The sequence below is a fragment of the Mauremys reevesii genome, unplaced genomic scaffold, assembly GCF_016161935.1.
Source record: "Mauremys reevesii isolate NIE-2019 unplaced genomic scaffold, ASM1616193v1 Contig85, whole genome shotgun sequence".
Classification (NCBI taxonomy): Eukaryota; Metazoa; Chordata; order Testudines; family Geoemydidae; genus Mauremys; species Mauremys reevesii.
The window spans coordinates 107,593-125,677 of NW_024100901.1; the positions used below are offsets into that span (position 1 = coordinate 107,593).

The following is an 18,085-nucleotide window of genomic DNA, read 5'->3' on the forward strand; positions in this document are numbered from 1 at the left end:
CTACTGCCTGGTGTCTGCTAGGGTCTACAGGAAGCCATGAGCTATATTTACCCTCAGGATACGACCCCTGCTAGGGACAATACTGAACTGAGAGACCTTCCAAGGGCATTGTAGGGCATCCCAGATGTTTCCTTCAGGCACTTACAGATTCTGAGTTGGTTTAATATTTCCTCACCTGTGCGGGGAGCTCTCAGGGTCTCTCTTTCCTCTGAACCCTGGAGGTCTGAGACCCATGGCTCTTCCCCTTGTTCCAGCTGGGAGATCACATCAGGTTGGGAAATTGGAAACCCTGCTCAGATGAAAGAAAACAAAGGAGGTCACTTGATTTCATAACTTTGTCATAAAAAACATTCTATTAATTTAACTTCAGTGCTTAGTGTGACGGGTGTGCCTGGGGCAGTCCACACTGAAAATGCCAGGGTCAGGGCAGGATGAAAAAGGGAGAGCAGATGCTCCCAAAACTGGTGGTTAACACTGAAGTTAAACTCACCGACCAGTCACAAACTGTGCTTCTGATCCCACACACGGGTTATCGAGAAGCTGAAAAAAGAAATCACACGGCCCCTTTATTGCATTCCAGTTCTCCGACTTCCAATCAGCACCTAGGTCCAGTACAGTGAGAGGTTATTTAAAAACTCTGCTCATATACAAAATGTTTTTCTGACCCCAAAAGGTCAACCACATTACAAGATCACTATAGGTTTGGATCTTACCCAAAAGACCACACTGCCAGCCAATCCTTTAGCATGGAAAGACAAGACAGGACACGACACAAAAAAAGTTGTTAAATGGGAAAGCAGTGAGATGCATTCCAAAATCTATATATCAGGTTATTAGCAGTATTGTTGAGCTGCTGGCTTGAAAGTCCGTCTGGAACACATCCACAAGTTCGATGGGTCTTTCAGTCCTTTGTTCCAGGCTTCAATTTGTAGAGAAGTTGCTCCAGAGGTAGGAAGAGGGATTGAAGACAAAATGGAGATGATGCAGCTGCCCTTTATATTCCCTTTGCCATGTGGCTTGTACTTCCTGTGTCCCAAACACAAGCTTCACAGCACAGGGCATGGAAAAGCCTCGGAAGTCTCAGCACACAGACATACCCCTGCATGTCTTGCTGACTCAATAGGTTTATGCCCTTGATCAGGGATGGGCAAATTACGGCCCACGGGCCACATCCAGCCGACAGGACCGTCCTGCCCGGTCCCTGAGCTCCTGGCTGGGGAGGCTAGCCCCTCCCCCGCAGCCACACCACCGCGCGGGCAGCGCTCCTGCGGGGTGGGGCGGGGCTGTGCGCTCCTGCAGGGCAGTGTGTCTGGCTCTGCGTGGTCCACGTGACTGCCAGACACACTGCTCTGAGCAGCATTGTAAGGAGGTGGGGGCGTTGGATAAGGGGCAGGGAGTCCCAGGGGGCAGTCAGGGGACAGTTGGATGGGGCGGAGGTTCTGGGAGGACGGGGGCTGGATAGGTGTGGGAGTCCCAAGGGTCTGTCAGTGGGCAGGGGGGTGGATAGAGGTCAGGGCAGTCAAGGGACAGGTAGCAGCGGGGTTGGGTAGGGGGTGGGGTCCTGGATATGAACCCATATCCACACCCCCGCCCCCTGACAGACCCCGGGACTCCTACACCTATCAAACCCCCCAGTTCTCCATCCCCTGACCGCCCGCCCAACTGTCCCCTGCTCCCTGTCCCCTGACTGCCCCCCAGGGCTCTCTGCCCCTTATCCAACCCCCTGGCTCTGGCCCCCTTACCACAGCCACGCGGCCTGCTGCAGCTAGACACGGGGTCCCTCAGGAGTGCGCAGACCAGCCCCCTTACCATGCCGCTCAGAACAGTAGGAGCTCGCAGTCCCACCGCTGCAGCACTGCCCGGGAGCGGTGGGCCAGAGCGCTGAGGGCGCGGCATGTTGAGGCTGCAGGGGGACAGCGGGGGCGAGGGGACAGCAGGGGAGAGGAGGGGACGGGGGAGCCTCCCCGGCCGGGAGCTCAGGGGCCGGATGTGGCCTGCGGGCCGTAGTTTACCCACCCCTGACTTACACGTTAGTTTGTAAAAAGAACAGGAGTACTTGTGGCACCTTAGAGACTAACAAATTTATTTGTGGTTTATCTTGCATTTCTTTTGTAAACAATTCTGACTTTTATGACTTGTTACCTGTAGTCACTTAAAATCTTTTTTTTTTGGTAATTAACAATCTTGTTTTATTGTTTTATCCAACTAGCGTGTTTGGATTAAAGTGTGTTGGAAACTGCATTTGGGATGTAGCGGGGTGGACGTCCGCTCCTGCTCTGAAGGGTTAAAAACAGCCCTGGGAGGGGGCTGTGGCTGGAGAAAGCAGCTTTTAGGCTGGGCTGATTGGGGGAAGTGGTTGCAGCTGGGGCCACGCCCCAAACAGACTCAGCTGCCCTATAAAGGCACAGAAGCCAGGGGCAGATAGAGTCTCTCTCTGTTTGTAGAGGGAGATGGGCCCGGCTGCAGGGAGCGGGACACAGGGTACCTGAGTGAAGCAGGGCTGGGGAAAGGCAGAGGAGCTGGGGAGCTCCAGCCTGGAAAGCCCCAGGCCGAGGCCTAACAGAAGGCAATAGGTACTGGGGGGTTGCAGAGGGCAGCCCAGCGGTAGGCAAAGGCAGCAGGTCCAAACCCTCCTTGCCAGTGATGAGTGGCTGATACTGCAGCCTGCCCCAGGGTGTGGGGCTAGACGATGACTGGCCTTATACTGAGCCGAGGCGGGAATAGTGGGTGGGAGTTCCCTGGGGAGGGGAGACCCCAAGACTGAGGGGTTACTGCCAGAGGGCAGCACCCCAGGTAAAAGGGGCACCAGGTCCAGGGAGGGACATGGGGGGCCAGAAGACAGGCGGATCACTGGCCTGCAGAGGGTGCGCCGGAGCTGGAATGAGCTAATTCCCAGAAGTCAGCAGCAGGGGGTGCCGCAGGGGTGAGTCCACTCATCTACATGGGATAACAAGGCTGGTGCATGACATTTTCCACTGATGAAATGACAGACGTCATATGAGCTTGCCTTGTTCAGTAGTGTGCTGGACAGGGAAAGATGCACATTTCTGGGGGAAGTCTTGGAACAGAGACTTTTCTGGGGTTTTCCTGTGCTGCACTGTAACTCATGAGTCGCTGACTAGCAGCACTCAATACTGTAGCTGGGAGCGAGTTACATGCTGGAGACTGTGTGATAACTGCCCAGGAGCGGCTGCTCTCACAGTAAAACGGAGTAAAGTCACCCCAGCTTGGGAAACTGAGGGGACACAGCTGTTCAACACTCCAGATTGCACTTTAGTTAATGTCACAGACACTCATTTCAAAGAGGCTCCCAAAACACAGAGAAAGTAAATCCATGTCCCAGAAATCCAAGACTCTAGAGAGAGGGCAAGTCTCCCTGCCACTGCTTCTTGCTGACGGAGAGGTCCAGAGACAATGAGAGAGTCCTGGAGAAGCTGGGAACAGGAAGCATGGGCTGGTGGGGTTCAGTGAAGAAAGGGAACAGGAAGGGCAGGGATATTACTGAATGCAGGATGTCAGCAGTACTAGATGTCAGGATAGCACATAGTGCAGCTCATTGGAAAACATAATCCCAACTAGACATACAAAATGATGAGGTGTAAATTAGCTGTTTCCACTCAAGAGAGAGATCTTGGAGTCATGGATAGTTCTCTTAAAACATCCACTCAATGTGCAGCGGCAGTCAAAAAGCGAAAGGAATGTTGGGAATCATTAAGCAAGGGATAGAAAAGACAGAAAATATCATATTGCCTGTATATAAATCTATGGTGCACCCACATCTCGAATACGGCTGTAGGAGCTGGATTTTATAATGTACTGGGAGAATTTAATGTACGATTTGATTTCATCCTGTCAGCCACCCCGTTTGAATAGCAGAAAGGAATGACAGACCAGAACAATCCTTCTGACTGATTATGGTCACCTTTTGTTTTAGGATAAGTTACACTGTCTACTATGGTTTCCTCTATGTATTACAAATTAGGCACTCTAGTTAAATATACATGTCTTTGTTTTAAGGTTTAGTAAGTAAGAGACAGGATTCACTATTCTGTCTATGTTAAGTGGATTAGAGAAACATTGAAGGCAAGGTTTCATTTGCAATGCCTTTTTGCTCGATATAAAACACTACTGTTTGTATTCTCAGTGGGTTTGTGTGAATGAGGATGTATGCATCAGGAAAAGAGAAGGTGTAAAGGCCATTGTTATAGCCAGAGTCAAGGAAGAAGGAGTCAAGAGACTTAAAGGACATCAAAGAATCAACAACGCGCATCCATAACGAAGGGCAGATTGATGACCCTGAGGTCAAGGCTGGCACCCCTGAGGACAATTGATTAAATCAGAACAAAGGAGAGGCTGACCCTCTCGGAGGTGCACTGGAATGTTTACACCAGTTAAGAAGTAACCGATCACAAACTGATACAGCAAAATCCATAGACTTCAACAAAGGAAAAAACCCTATAAGAACCAGGGTGCTTGGCCATGGGACTTTGGGTTCATCTTGCCACACTCCCGGAGCATTGGATTGCGACCGACAAGAGCCCAGCCCCACACTCGTGCTCAGTGTAATTGGCCATTAGATTGACTTCATCTACAACAGACCAGTAACTATGAAGAGAGAGAGAGAGAGAGAGAGAGAGAGAGAGAGAGTGAGAGTGTGTGTGTGTGTAAAAAGCATATGGTAACTGTTATATTCTCAATAAATGCTGTGTATTTACCTTCCTCTATAAAGATCCCGTGTGCTTTGTAGGAGCATAACACTGCATGCAGATGTGGTTGCCCCATCTCAAAGAAGTTTACTTATGCAAACAGGAGATATTTGACACTGTGCAATACTGTTCCTGTGTTCTGCAGCAGGGGAGTGTCTGTGGCAGTGTGTGGGTCACTGGCATATTGGGGTGATGCAGAGACAGGACAGAGCAGAGGTGGCATTGTGGGGCTGGCGTGAACCATATCTCTTCATTTCCCCTTCCAAGAACTGAGGGGACAGGAATCCTTACCCAGCGAGGTCACAGTCTCATAGTTCTCCTGCATGACGTCTCTGTAGAGGGCTCTCTGAGCAGAGTCCAGCAGAGCCCACTCTTCCCTGGTGAAATACACAGCCACCTCCTCAAAGGTCACTGGCATCTGAAAGAGCAAGAATCCAACACTCAGTACCTGCTGCCCCACTCACAGCCCCACTATTTGTGGGGGAGAGAAGCCAATCAAATGCAAGCTTTGGGTGGATCACAGTCAGAGTCCCACCTCCACCCCACTCAGAGCATCCTGGAAACACCAGATTAAGGGGACGAATAGAGAGTCCCTTTTCTCTCCCAGCAGATCCATCACACTCCTACTAGCCACAGACCGATACAGGAGATGGAGCCCCTAGCAGGGACCAGGGAGAGATCTCCGGTAGGAAGCCCAACACCCTCCTCATTGTGCAGAGCTGGATACGAAAGGAGGGGAATCTCCCCTAAACCTCACTAGTGGGTGCCCCCTTCATATCTCACAGCAGCCACTAGTTAGTCAGGTCAGGCTCCAGCACTGGGAGTCTGGTCAGTTTTCCTAGCCCCATGTAGGAGGGTTATTTTCTGTTTCACAAATTAGGGTATTTCCACCTCCTAATCTCATGGGTCTGTTCCTAGAATCTGGGGCATTCATTAAACTCCCCCCAGCAGGAATGTCACAAGCTGTCCTCCTCCCTTCCCCACCTTGTGCATTTCCTGCCCGGCTCCAAACCAGACTGTGCAAATCTTCCCATCTCCGATGTATTTGCTGTCCCTCTCCCTCCTGCAGGAACCCACCAGCAACCCCGACAATCCCTACCTGAACAGGCTCCTCTGCAGCCATTTCTCTTCCCTGTCCCTTGGCAGGATGGGATGAGCTGGAGTGAAACATGGACGTCATTCTGCAGCCTGGGAGGGTGAGAAGGGCAGTTGTGGGGGTTACAGAACAGGCTTTAGTTAATTTCACAGGACGATTCTCCAAGGCCCTTTCCCTGCAGACAGACATCCTAGATTCTGCCATCCTGGGAAAATGCTCAATCTCTTTATTACAGTGTGGAGCTGGTCCCTCCTGCCAGGCTAAGCCCAGAGAGAGATTTTTAACCTTCCTTCTCCCTCCCCCAATTGGATAACAAAGTCTCTGAACACAAGGCTGGAAAAGAGCAGAACCAAAGGAGTCACTGTGGGGGATTCCTCGGACACTGACCCTCGGCAGTCACACCCCAGCAGGGGGAATATGGAGTCAAGAACCAGCTTTTCCTCTGTCTGATCCTTTTCTTGTTCACTGGAAAGTGGTTCTGCCCAGGGATGCTGCAATACATGTGTCTGGGTGGACTAGAGAGCTGGAAATCTCTCCCCCCACTCATTTCTCCCACTGCCCCTTTCAGTCTCTCCTTCCCTGTCCACTCTCCCTGCCCCTCTGGCTGGGACAGTCCCATTTCTGGGGGCTTTGCTCTCCCACGGCTGGATTTGCTCCTAGCAATTGCTAATGGGAGGAGAGGCTGTTTGTGTAGAGTCACTTTCTTGCCAGTCCCCAGCACTTTCTCAGAGGTCTTTCAGTTACCTGGACTCTGGTAGAATTTGTATTAACGGGGCCCAGGGCTGCCCCAAGGGGCTAGTACCAGCTGCAGAAAGTCATCACCTGGGCTGGGCAGCTATTAAATAACTAGAGGGAAAAGGGGGACTGTTTGATTGGATTTTATATTACAGTCCAATACATAAACATAGAGGATGGGAGTTTCCTGGGGAGGGGAGACCCTAAGACTGAGGGGTTACTGCCAGAGGGCAGCACCCCAGGTAAAAGGGGCACCAGGTCCAGGGAGGGACATGGGGGGCCAGAGGACAGGCGGATCACCAGCCTGCAGAGGGTGCACGGGAGCTGGAATGAGCTAATTCCCAGAAGTCACCAGCAGGGGGTGCCGCAGGGATGAGTCCACTCATCTACATGGGATAACAAGGCTGGTGCATGTCAGTTTCCACTGATGAAATGACAGACGTCATATGAGCTTGCCTTGTTCAGTAGTGTGCTGGACAGGGAAAGATGCACATTTCTGGGGGAAGTCTGGGAACAGAGACTTTTCTGGGGTTTTCCTGTGCTGCACTGTAACTCCTGAGTCGCTGACTAGCAGCACTAAATACTGTGTAGCTGGGAGCGAGTTACATGCTGGAGACTGTGTGTTAACTGCCCAGGAGTGGCTGCTCTCACAGTAAAACGGAGTAAAAGTCACCCCAGCTTGGGAAACTGAGGGGACACAGCTGTTCAACACTCCAGATTGCACTGTGGTTAATGTCACAGACACTCAATTTCAAAGAGGCTCCTAAAACACAGAGAAAGTAAATCCATGTCCCAGAAATCCAAGACTCCAGAGAGAGGGCAAGTCTCCCTGCCACTGCTTCTTGCTGACGGAGAGGTCCAGAGACAATGAGAGAGTCCTGGGAAGCTGGGGACAGTAACCATGGGCTGGTGGGGTTCAGCAGAGAAAGGGAACAGGAAGGGCAGGGACAGTACTGAATGCAGGATCTCAGCAGTACTGGATGTCAGGATAGCACATAGTGCAGCCCATTGGAAAACATAATCCCAACTAGACATATAAAATGATGAGGTGTAAATTAGCTGTTTCCACTCAAGAGAGAGATCTTGGAGTCATGGATAGTTCTCTGAAAACATCCACTCAATGTGCAGCGGCAGTCAAAAAGCGAACGGAATGCTGGGAATCATTAAGCAAGGGATAGAAAAGACAGAAAATATCATATTGCCTGTATACAAATCTATGGTGCACCCACATCTCGAATACGGCTGTAGGAGCTGGATTTTATAATGTACTGTGAGAATTTAATGTATGATTTGATTTCATCCTGTCAGCCACCCTGTTTGAATAGCAGAAAGGAATGACAGACCAGAACAATCCTTCTGACTGATTATGGTCACCTTTTGTTTTAGGATAAGTTACACTGTCTACTATGGTTTCCTCTATGTATTACAAATTAGGCACTCTAGTTAAATCTACATGTCTTTGTTTTAAGGTTTAGTAAATAAGAGACAGGATTCTCTATTGTGTCTATGTTAAGTAGATTAGAGAAACATTGAAGGCAAGGTTTCATTTGCAATGCTTTTTTGCTCGATATAAAACACTACTGTTTGTATTCTCAGTGGGTTTGTGTGAATGAGGATGTATGCATCGGGAAAGAGAAGGTGTAAAGGCCATTGTTATAGCCAGAGTCAAGGAAGAAGGAGTCAAGAGACTTAAAGGACATCAAAGAATCAACAACGCATCCATAATGAAGGGCAGATTGATGACCCTGAGGTCAAGGCTGGCACCCCTGAGGACAATTGATTAAATCAGAACAAAAGGACAGGCTGACCCTCTCGAAGGTGCACTGGAATGTTTACACCAGTTAAGAAGTAACCGATCACAAACTGATACAGCAATGTATGGTGTGGGTCACTGGCATATTGGGGTGATGCAGAGACAGGGCAGAGCAGAGGTAGCATTGTGGGGCTGGCATGAACCGTATCTCTTCATTTCCCCTTCCAAGAACTGAGGGGACAGGAATCCTTACCCAGCGAGGTCACATTCTCATAGTTCTCCTGCATGACGTCTCTGTAGAGGGCTCTCTGAGCAGGGTCCAGCAGAGCCCACTCTTCCCTGGAGAAATACACAACCACCTCCTCAAAGGTCACTGGCCCCTGAAGGAGCAAGGGTCTAACACTCAGTACCTGATGCCCCACTCCCACTATTTGTGGGGGAGAGGAGCCAATCAAATGCAAGCTCTGGGCGGATCACAGTCAGAATCCCACCTCCACCCCACTCAGAGCATCCTGGAAACACCAGGTTAAGGGGATGAATACAGAGCCCCTTGTCTCTCCCAGCAGATCCATCACATGCCTACTAGCCACAGACCGATACAGGAGATGGAGCCCCTAGCAGGGACCAGGGAGAGCTCCCTCGTAGGAAGCCCAACACCCTCCTCATTGTGAGGAGCTGGATATGAAGGGAGGGGAATCTCCCCTAAACCTCACTAGTGGGTGCCCCCTTCATATCTCACAGCAGCCGCTGGTTAGTCAGGTCAGGCTCCAGCACTGGGAGTCTGGTCAGTTTTCCTAGCCCCATGTAGGAGGGTTATTTTCTGTTTCACAAATTAGGGTATTTCCACCTCCTAATCTCATGGGTCTGTTACTAGAATCTGGGCCATTCATTAAACTCCCCCCAGCAGGTTTGTCACAAGCTGTCCTCCTCCCTTCCCCACCTTGTGCATTTCCTGCCCCGCTCCAAACCAGACTGTGCAAATCTTCCCATCTCCAGTGTATTTGCTGTCGCTGTCCCTCTCCCTCCTGCAGGAACCCACCAGCAACCCCCCGACAATCCCTACCTGAACAGGCTCCTCTGCAGCCATTTCTCTCCCCTGTCCCATGGCAGGATGGGATGAGCTGGAATGAAACTTGGACGTCATTCTGCAGCCTGGGAGGGTGAGAAGGGCAGTTGTGGGGGTTACAGAACAGGCTTTAGTTAATTTCACAGGACAATTCCCCCAGGCCCTTTCCCTGCAGGCAGACATCCTAGATTCTGCCATCCTGGGAAAATGCTCAATCTCTTTATTACAGCGTGGAGCTGGCCCCTCCTGCCGGGCTAAACCCAGAGAGAGATTTTTAACCTTCCTTCTCCCTCCCTCCATCCCATAACAAAGTCTCAGAACACAACGCTAGAAAACAGCAGAACCAAACGAGTCACTGTGGGGGATTCCCTCAGACACTGACCCCCGGGCAGTCACACCCCAGCAGGGGGAATATAGAGTCAGGAACTGGCTTTTCACAAATTAGGGTATTTCCACCTCCTAATCTCATGGGTCTGTTCCTAGAATCTGGGGCATTCATTAAACTCCCCCCAGCAGGAATGTCACAAGCTGTCCTCCTCCTTCCCCACCTTGTGCATTTCCTGCCCGGCTCCAAACCAGACTGTGCAAATCTTCCCATCTCCGATGTATTTGCTGTCCCTCTCCCTCCTGCAGGAACCCACCAGCAACCCCGACAATCCCTACCTGAACAGGCTCCTCTGCAGCCATTTCTCTTCCCTGTCCCTTGGCAGGATGGGATGAGCTGGAGTGAAACATGGACGTCATTCTGCAGCCTGGGAGGGTGAGAAGGGCAGTTGTGGGGTTACAGAACAGGCTTTAGTTAATTTCACAGGACGATTCTCCAAGGCCCTTTCCCTGCAGACAGACATCCTAGATTCTGCCATCCTGGGAAAATGCTCAATCTCTTTATTACAGTGTGGAGCTGGTCCCTCCTGCCAGGCTAAGCCCAGAGAGAGATTTTTAACCTTCCTTCTCCCTCCCCAATTGGATAACAAAGTCTCTGAACACAAGGCTGGAAAAGAGCAGAACCAAAGGAGTCACTGTGGGGGATTCCCTCGGACACTGACCCCTCGGCAGTCACACCCCAGCAGGGGGAATATGGAGTCAAGAACCAGCTTTTCCTCTGTCTGATCCTTTTCTTGTTCACTGGAAAGTGGTTCTGCCCAGGGATGCTGCAATACATGTGTCTGGGTGGACTAGAGAGCTGGAAATCTCTCCCCCCACTCATTTCTCCCACTGCCCCTTTCAGTCTCTCCTTCCCCTGTCCACTCTCCCTGCCCCTCTGGCTGGGACAGTCCCATTTCTGGGGGCTTTGCTCTCCCACGGCTGGATTTGCTCCTAGCAATTGCTAATGGGAGGAGAGGCTGTTTGTGTAGAGTCACTTTCTTGCCAGTCCCCAGCACTTTCTCAGAGGTCTTTCAGTTACCTGGACTCTGGTAGAATTTGTATTAACGGGGCCCAGGGCTGCCCCAAGGGGCTAGTACCAGCTGCAGAAAGTCATCACCTGGGCTGGGCAGCTATTAAATAACTAGAGGGAAAAGGGGGACTGTTTGATTGGATTTTATATTACAGTCCAATACATAAACATAGAGGATGGGAGTTTCCTGGGAGGAGACCTAAGACTGAGGGGTTACTGCCAGAGGCAGCACCCCAGGTAAAAGGGGCACCAGGTCCAGGGAGGGACATGGGGGGCCAGAGGACAGGCGGATCACCAGCCTGCAGAGGGTGCACGGGAGCTGGAATGAGCTAATTCCCAGAAGTCACCAGCAGGGGGTGCCGCAGGGATGAGTCCACTCATCTACATGGGATAACAAGGCTGGTGCATGTCAGTTTCCACTGATGAAATGACAGACGTCATATGAGCTTGCCTTGTTCAGTAGTGTGCTGGACAGGGAAAGATGCACATTTCTGGGGGAAGTCTGGGAACAGAGACTTTTCTGGGGTTTTCCTGTGCTGCACTGTAACTCCTGAGTCGCTGACTAGCAGCACTAAATACTGTGTAGCTGGGAGCGAGTTACATGCTGGAGACTGTGTGTTAACTGCCCAGGAGTGGCTGCTCTCACAGTAAAACGGAGTAAAAGTCACCCCAGCTTGGGAAACTGAGGGGACACAGCTGTTCAACACTCCAGATTGCACTGTGGTTAATGTCACAGACACTCAATTTCAAAGAGGCTCCTAAAACACAGAGAAAGTAAATCCATGTCCCAGAAATCCAAGACTCCAGAGAGAGGGCAAGTCTCCCTGCCACTGCTTCTTGCTGACGGAGAGGTCCAGAGACAATGAGAGAGTCCTGGGGAAGCTGGGGACAGTAACCATGGGCTGGTGGGGTTCAGCAGAGAAAGGGAACAGGAAGGGCAGGGACAGTACTGAATGCAGGATCTCAGCAGTACTGGATGTCAGGATAGCACATAGTGCAGCCCATTGGAAAACATAATCCCAACTAGACATATAAAATGATGAGGTGTAAATTAGCTGTTTCCACTCAAGAGAGAGATCTTGGAGTCATGGATAGTTCTCTGAAAACATCCACTCAATGTGCAGCGGCAGTCAAAAAGCGAACGGAATGCTGGGAATCATTAAGCAAGGGATAGAAAAGACAGAAAATATCATATTGCCTGTATACAAATCTATGGTGCACCCACATCTCGAATACGGCTGTAGGAGCTGGATTTTATAATGTACTGTGAGAATTTAATGTATGATTTGATTTCATCCTGTCAGCCACCCTGTTTGAATAGCAGAAAGGAATGACAGACCAGAACAATCCTTCTGACTGATTATGGTCACCTTTTGTTTTAGGATAAGTTACACTGTCTACTATGGTTTCCTCTATGTATTACAAATTAGGCACTCTAGTTAAATCTACATGTCTTTGTTTTAAGGTTTAGTAAATAAGAGACAGGATTCTCTATTGTGTCTATGTTAAGTAGATTAGAGAAACATTGAAGGCAAGGTTTCATTTGCAATGCTTTTTTGCTCGATATAAAACACTACTGTTTGTATTCTCAGTGGGTTTGTGTGAATGAGGATGTATGCATCAGGAAAAGAGAAGGTGTAAAGGCCATTGTTATAGCCAGAGTCAAGGAAGAAGGAGTCAAGAGACTTAAAGGACATCAAAGAATCAACAACGCGCATCCATAATGAAGGGCAGATTGATGACCCTGAGGTCAAGGCTGGCACCCCTGAGGACAATTGATTAAATCAGAACAAAAGGACAGGCTGACCCTCTCGAAGGTGCACTGGAATGTTTACACCAGTTAAGAAGTAACCGATCACAAACTGATACAGCAATGTATGGTGTGGGTCACTGGCATATTGGGGTGATGCAGAGACAGGGCAGAGCAGAGGTAGCATTGTGGGGCTGGCATGAACCGTATCTCTTCATTTCCCCTTCCAAGAACTGAGGGGACAGGAATCCTTACCCAGCGAGGTCACATTCTCATAGTTCTCCTGCATGACGTCTCTGTAGAGGGCTCTCTGAGCAGGGTCCAGCAGAGCCCACTCTTCCCTGGAGAAATACACAACCACCTCCTCAAAGGTCACTGGCCCCTGAAGGAGCAAGGGTCTAACACTCAGTACCTGATGCCCCACTCCCACTATTTGTGGGGGAGAGGAGCCAATCAAATGCAAGCTCTGGGCGGATCACAGTCAGAATCCCACCTCCACCCCACTCAGAGCATCCTGGAAACACCAGGTTAAGGGGATGAATACAGAGCCCCTTGTCTCTCCCAGCAGATCCATCACATGCCTACTAGCCACAGACCGATACAGGAGATGGAGCCCCTAGCAGGGACCAGGGAGAGCTCCCTCGTAGGAAGCCCAACACCCTCCTCATTGTGAGGAGCTGGATATGAAGGGAGGGGAATCTCCCCTAAACCTCACTAGTGGGTGCCCCCTTCATATCTCACAGCAGCCGCTGGTTAGTCAGGTCAGGCTCCAGCACTGGGAGTCTGGTCAGTTTTCCTAGCCCCATGTAGGAGGGTTATTTTCTGTTTCACAAATTAGGGTATTTCCACCTCCTAATCTCATGGGTCTGTTACTAGAATCTGGGCCATTCATTAAACTCCCCCCAGCAGGTTTGTCACAAGCTGTCCTCCCTTCCCCACCTTGTGCATTTCCTGCCCCGCTCCAAACCAGACTGTGCAAATCTTCCCATCTCCAGTGTATTTGCTGTCGCTGTCCCTCTCCCTCCTGCAGGAACCCACCAGCAACCCCCCGACAATCCCTACCTGAACAGGCTCCTCTGCAGCCATTTCTCTCCCCTGTCCCATGGCAGGATGGGATGAGCTGGAATGAAACTTGGACGTCATTCTGCAGCCTGGGAGGGTGAGAAGGGCAGTTGTGGGGGTTACAGAACAGGCTTTAGTTAATTTCACAGGACAATTCCCCCAGGCCCTTTCCCTGCAGGCAGACATCCTAGATTCTGCCATCCTGGGAAAATGCTCAATCTCTTTATTACAGCGTGGAGCTGGCCCCTCCTGCCGGGCTAAACCCAGAGAGAGATTTTTAACCTTCCTTCTCCCTCCCTCCATCCCATAACAAAGTCTCTGAACACAAGGCTAGAAAAGAGCAGAACCAAAGGAGTCACTGTGGGGGATTCCCTCAGACACTGACCCCCGGGCAGTCACACCCCAGCAGGGGGAATATAGAGTCAGGAACTGGCTTTTCACAAATTAGGGTATTTCCACCTCCTAATCTCATGGGTCTGTTCCTAGAATCTGGGGCATTCATTAAACTCCCCCCAGCAGGAATGTCACAAGCTGTCCTCCTCCCTTCCCCACCTTGTGCATTTCCTGCCCGGCTCCAAACCAGACTGTGCAAATCTTCCCATCTCCGATGTATTTGCTGTCCCTCTCCCTCCTGCAGGAACCCACCAGCAACCCCCCCGACAATCCCTACCTGAACAGGCTCCTCTGCAGCCATTTCTCTTCCCTGTCCCTTGGCAGGATGGGATGAGCTGGAGTGAAACATGGACGTCATTCTGCAGCCTGGGAGGGTGAGAAGGGCAGTTGTGGGGGTTACAGAACAGGCTTTAGTTAATTTCACAGGACGATTCTCCAAGGCCCTTTCCCTGCAGACAGACATCCTAGATTCTGCCATCCTGGGAAAATGCTCAATCTCTTTATTACAGTGTGGAGCTGGTCCCTCCTGCCAGGCTAAGCCCAGAGAGAGATTTTTAACCTTCCTTCTCCCTCCCCCAATTGGATAACAAAGTCTCTGAACACAAGGCTGGAAAAGAGCAGAACCAAAGGAGTCACTGTGGGGGATTCCCTCGGACACTGACCCCTCGGCAGTCACACCCCAGCAGGGGGAATATGGAGTCAAGAACCAGCTTTTCCTCTGTCTGATCCTTTTCTTGTTCACTGGAAAGTGGTTCTGCCCAGGGATGCTGCAATACATGTGTCTGGGTGGACTAGAGAGCTGGAAATCTCTCCCCCCACTCATTTCTCCCACTGCCCCTTTCAGTCTCTCCTTCCCCTGTCCACTCTCCCTGCCCCTCTGGCTGGGACAGTCCCATTTCTGGGGGCTTTGCTCTCCCACGGCTGGATTTGCTCCTAGCAATTGCTAATGGGAGGAGAGGCTGTTTGTGTAGAGTCACTTTCTTGCCAGTCCCCAGCACTTTCTCAGAGGTCTTTCAGTTACCTGGACTCTGGTAGAATTTGTATTAACGGGGCCCAGGGCTGCCCCAAGGGGCTAGTACCAGCTGCAGAAAGTCATCACCTGGGCTGGGCAGCTATTAAATAACTAGAGGGAAAAGGGGGACTGTTTGATTGGATTTTATATTACAGTCCAATACATAAACATAGAGGATGGGAGTTTCCTGGGGAGGGGAGACCCTAAGACTGAGGGGTTACTGCCAGAGGGCAGCACCCCAGGTAAAAGGGGCACCAGGTCCAGGGAGGGACATGGGGGGCCAGAGGACAGGCGGATCACCAGCCTGCAGAGGGTGCACGGGAGCTGGAATGAGCTAATTCCCAGAAGTCACCAGCAGGGGGTGCCGCAGGGATGAGTCCACTCATCTACATGGGATAACAAGCCCGGTGCATGTCAGTTTCCACCGATGAAATGACAGACGTCATATGAGCTTGCCTTGTTCAGTAGTGTGCTGGACAGGGAAAGATGCACATTTCTGGGGGAAGTCTGGGAACAGAGACTTTTCTGGGGTTTTCCTGTGCTGCACTGTAACTCCTGAGTCGCTGACTAGCAGCACTAAATACTGTGTAGCTGGGAGCGAGTTACATGCTGGAGACTGTGTGTTAACTGCCCAGGAGTGGCTGCTCTCACAGTAAAACGGAGTAAAAGTCACCCCAGCTTGGGAAACTGAGGGGACACAGCTGTTCAACACTCCAGATTGCACTGTGGTTAATGTCACAGACACTCAATTTCAAAGAGGCTCCTAAAACACAGAGAAAGTAAATCCATGTCCCAGAAATCCAAGACTCCAGAGAGAGGGCAAGTCTCCCTGCCACTGCTTCTTGCTGACGGAGAGGTCCAGAGACAATGAGAGAGTCCTGGGGAAGCTGGGGACAGTAACCATGGGCTGGTGGGGTTCAGCAGAGAAAGGGAACAGGAAGGGCAGGGACAGTACTGAATGCAGGATCTCAGCAGTACTGGATGTCAGGATAGCACATAGTGCAGCCCATTGGAAAACATAATCCCAACTAGACATATAAAATGATGAGGTGTAAATTAGCTGTTTCCACTCAAGAGAGAGATCTTGGAGTCATGGATAGTTCTCTGAAAACATCCACTCAATGTGCAGCGGCAGTCAAAAGCGAACGGAATGCTGGGAATCATTAAGCAAGGGATAGAAAAGACAGAAAATATCATATTGCCTGTATACAAATCTATGGTGCACCCACATCTCGAATACGGCTGTAGGAGCTGGATTTTATAATGTACTGTGAGAATTTAATGTATGATTTGATTTCATCCTGTCAGCCACCCTGTTTGAATAGCAGAAAGGAATGACAGACCAGAACAATCCTTCTGACTGATTATGGTCACCTTTTGTTTTAGGATAAGTTACACTGTCTACTATGGTTTCCTCTATGTATTACAAATTAGGCACTCTAGTTAAATCTACATGTCTTTGTTTTAAGGTTTAGTAAATAAGAGACAGGATTCTCTATTGTGTCTATGTTAAGTAGATTAGAGAAACATTGAAGGCAAGGTTTCATTTGCAATGCTTTTTTGCTCGATATAAAACACTACTGTTTGTATTCTCAGTGGGTTTGTGTGAATGAGGATGTATGCATCAGGAAAAGAGAAGGTGTAAAGGCCATTGTTATAGCCAGAGTCAAGGAAGAAGGAGTCAAGAGACTTAAAGGACATCAAAGAATCAACAACGCGCATCCATAATGAAGGGCAGATTGATGACCCTGAGGTCAAGGCTGGCACCCCTGAGGACAATTGATTAAATCAGAACAAAAGGACAGGCTGACCCTCTCGAAGGTGCACTGGAATGTTTACACCAGTTAAGAAGTAACCGATCACAAACTGATACAGCAATGTATGGTGTGGGTCACTGGCATATTGGGGTGATGCAGAGACAGGGCAGAGCAGAGGTAGCATTGTGGGGCTGGCATGAACCGTATCTCTTCATTTCCCCTTCCAAGAACTGAGGGGACAGGAATCCTTACCCAGCGAGGTCACATTCTCATAGTTCTCCTGCATGACGTCTCTGTAGAGGGCTCTCTGAGCAGGGTCCAGCAGAGCCCACTCTTCCTGGAGAAATACACAACCACCTCCTCAAGGTCACTGGCCCCTGAAGGAGCAAGGGTCTAACACTCAGTACCTGATGCCCCACTCCCACTATTTGTGGGGGAGAGGAGCCAATCAAATGCAAGCTCTGGGCGGATCACAGTCAGAATCCCACCTCCACCCCACTCAGAGCATCCTGGAAACACCAGGTTAAGGGGATGAATACAGAGCCCCTTGTCTCTCCCAGCAGATCCATCACATGCCTACTAGCCACAGACCGATACAGGAGATGGAGCCCCTAGCAGGGACCAGGGAGAGCTCCCTCGTAGGAAGCCCAACACCCTCCTCATTGTGAGGAGCTGGATATGAAGGGAGGGGAATCTCCCCTAAACCTCACTAGTGGGTGCCCCCTTCATATCTCACAGCAGCCGCTGGTTAGTCAGGTCAGGCTCCAGCACTGGGAGTCTGGTCAGTTTTCCTAGCCCCATGTAGGAGGGTTATTTTCTGTTTCACAAATTAGGGTATTTCCACCTCCTAATCTCATGGGTCTGTTACTAGAATCTGGGCCATTCATTAAACTCCCCCCAGCAGGTTTGTCACAAGCTGTCCTCCTCCCTTCCCCACCTTGTGCATTTCCTGCCCCGCTCCAAACCAGACTGTGCAAATCTTCCCATCTCCAGTGTATTTGCTGTCGCTGTCCCTCTCCCTCCTGCAGGAACCCACCAGCAACCCCCCGACAATCCCTACCTGAACAGGCTCCTCTGCAGCCATTTCTCTCCCCTGTCCCATGGCAGGATGGGATGAGCTGGAATGAAACTTGGACGTCATTCTGCAGCCTGGGAGGGTGAGAAGGGCAGTTGTGGGGGTTACAGAACAGGCTTTAGTTAATTTCACAGGACAATTCCCCCAGGCCCTTTCCCTGCAGGCAGACATCCTAGATTCTGCCATCCTGGGAAAATGCTCAATCTCTTTATTACAGCGTGGAGCTGGCCCCTCCTGCCGGGCTAAACCCACAGAGAGATTTTTAACCTTCCTTCTCCCTCCCT

At 50.4% G+C, this 18,085-nt stretch overlaps 1 long non-coding RNA gene across 2 annotated transcripts; it reads right to left on the minus strand.

The window, feature by feature from the left end:
* Positions 1–244: 244 nt before the first annotated feature.
* Positions 245–17,848, minus strand: LOC120394941. Of its 2 annotated transcripts, none has more exons than XR_005592437.1 (3): positions 17,787–17,848; positions 16,979–17,103; positions 245–289 (listed from the first exon to the last, which is right to left on the minus strand). It is a non-coding gene; the product is annotated as an uncharacterized LOC120394941 (long non-coding RNA). The 2 variants fall into 2 exon arrangements; XR_005592436.1 differs by lacking the exon at positions 245–289 and adding an exon at positions 14,279–14,323.
* Positions 17,849–18,085: the final 237 nt, after the last annotated feature.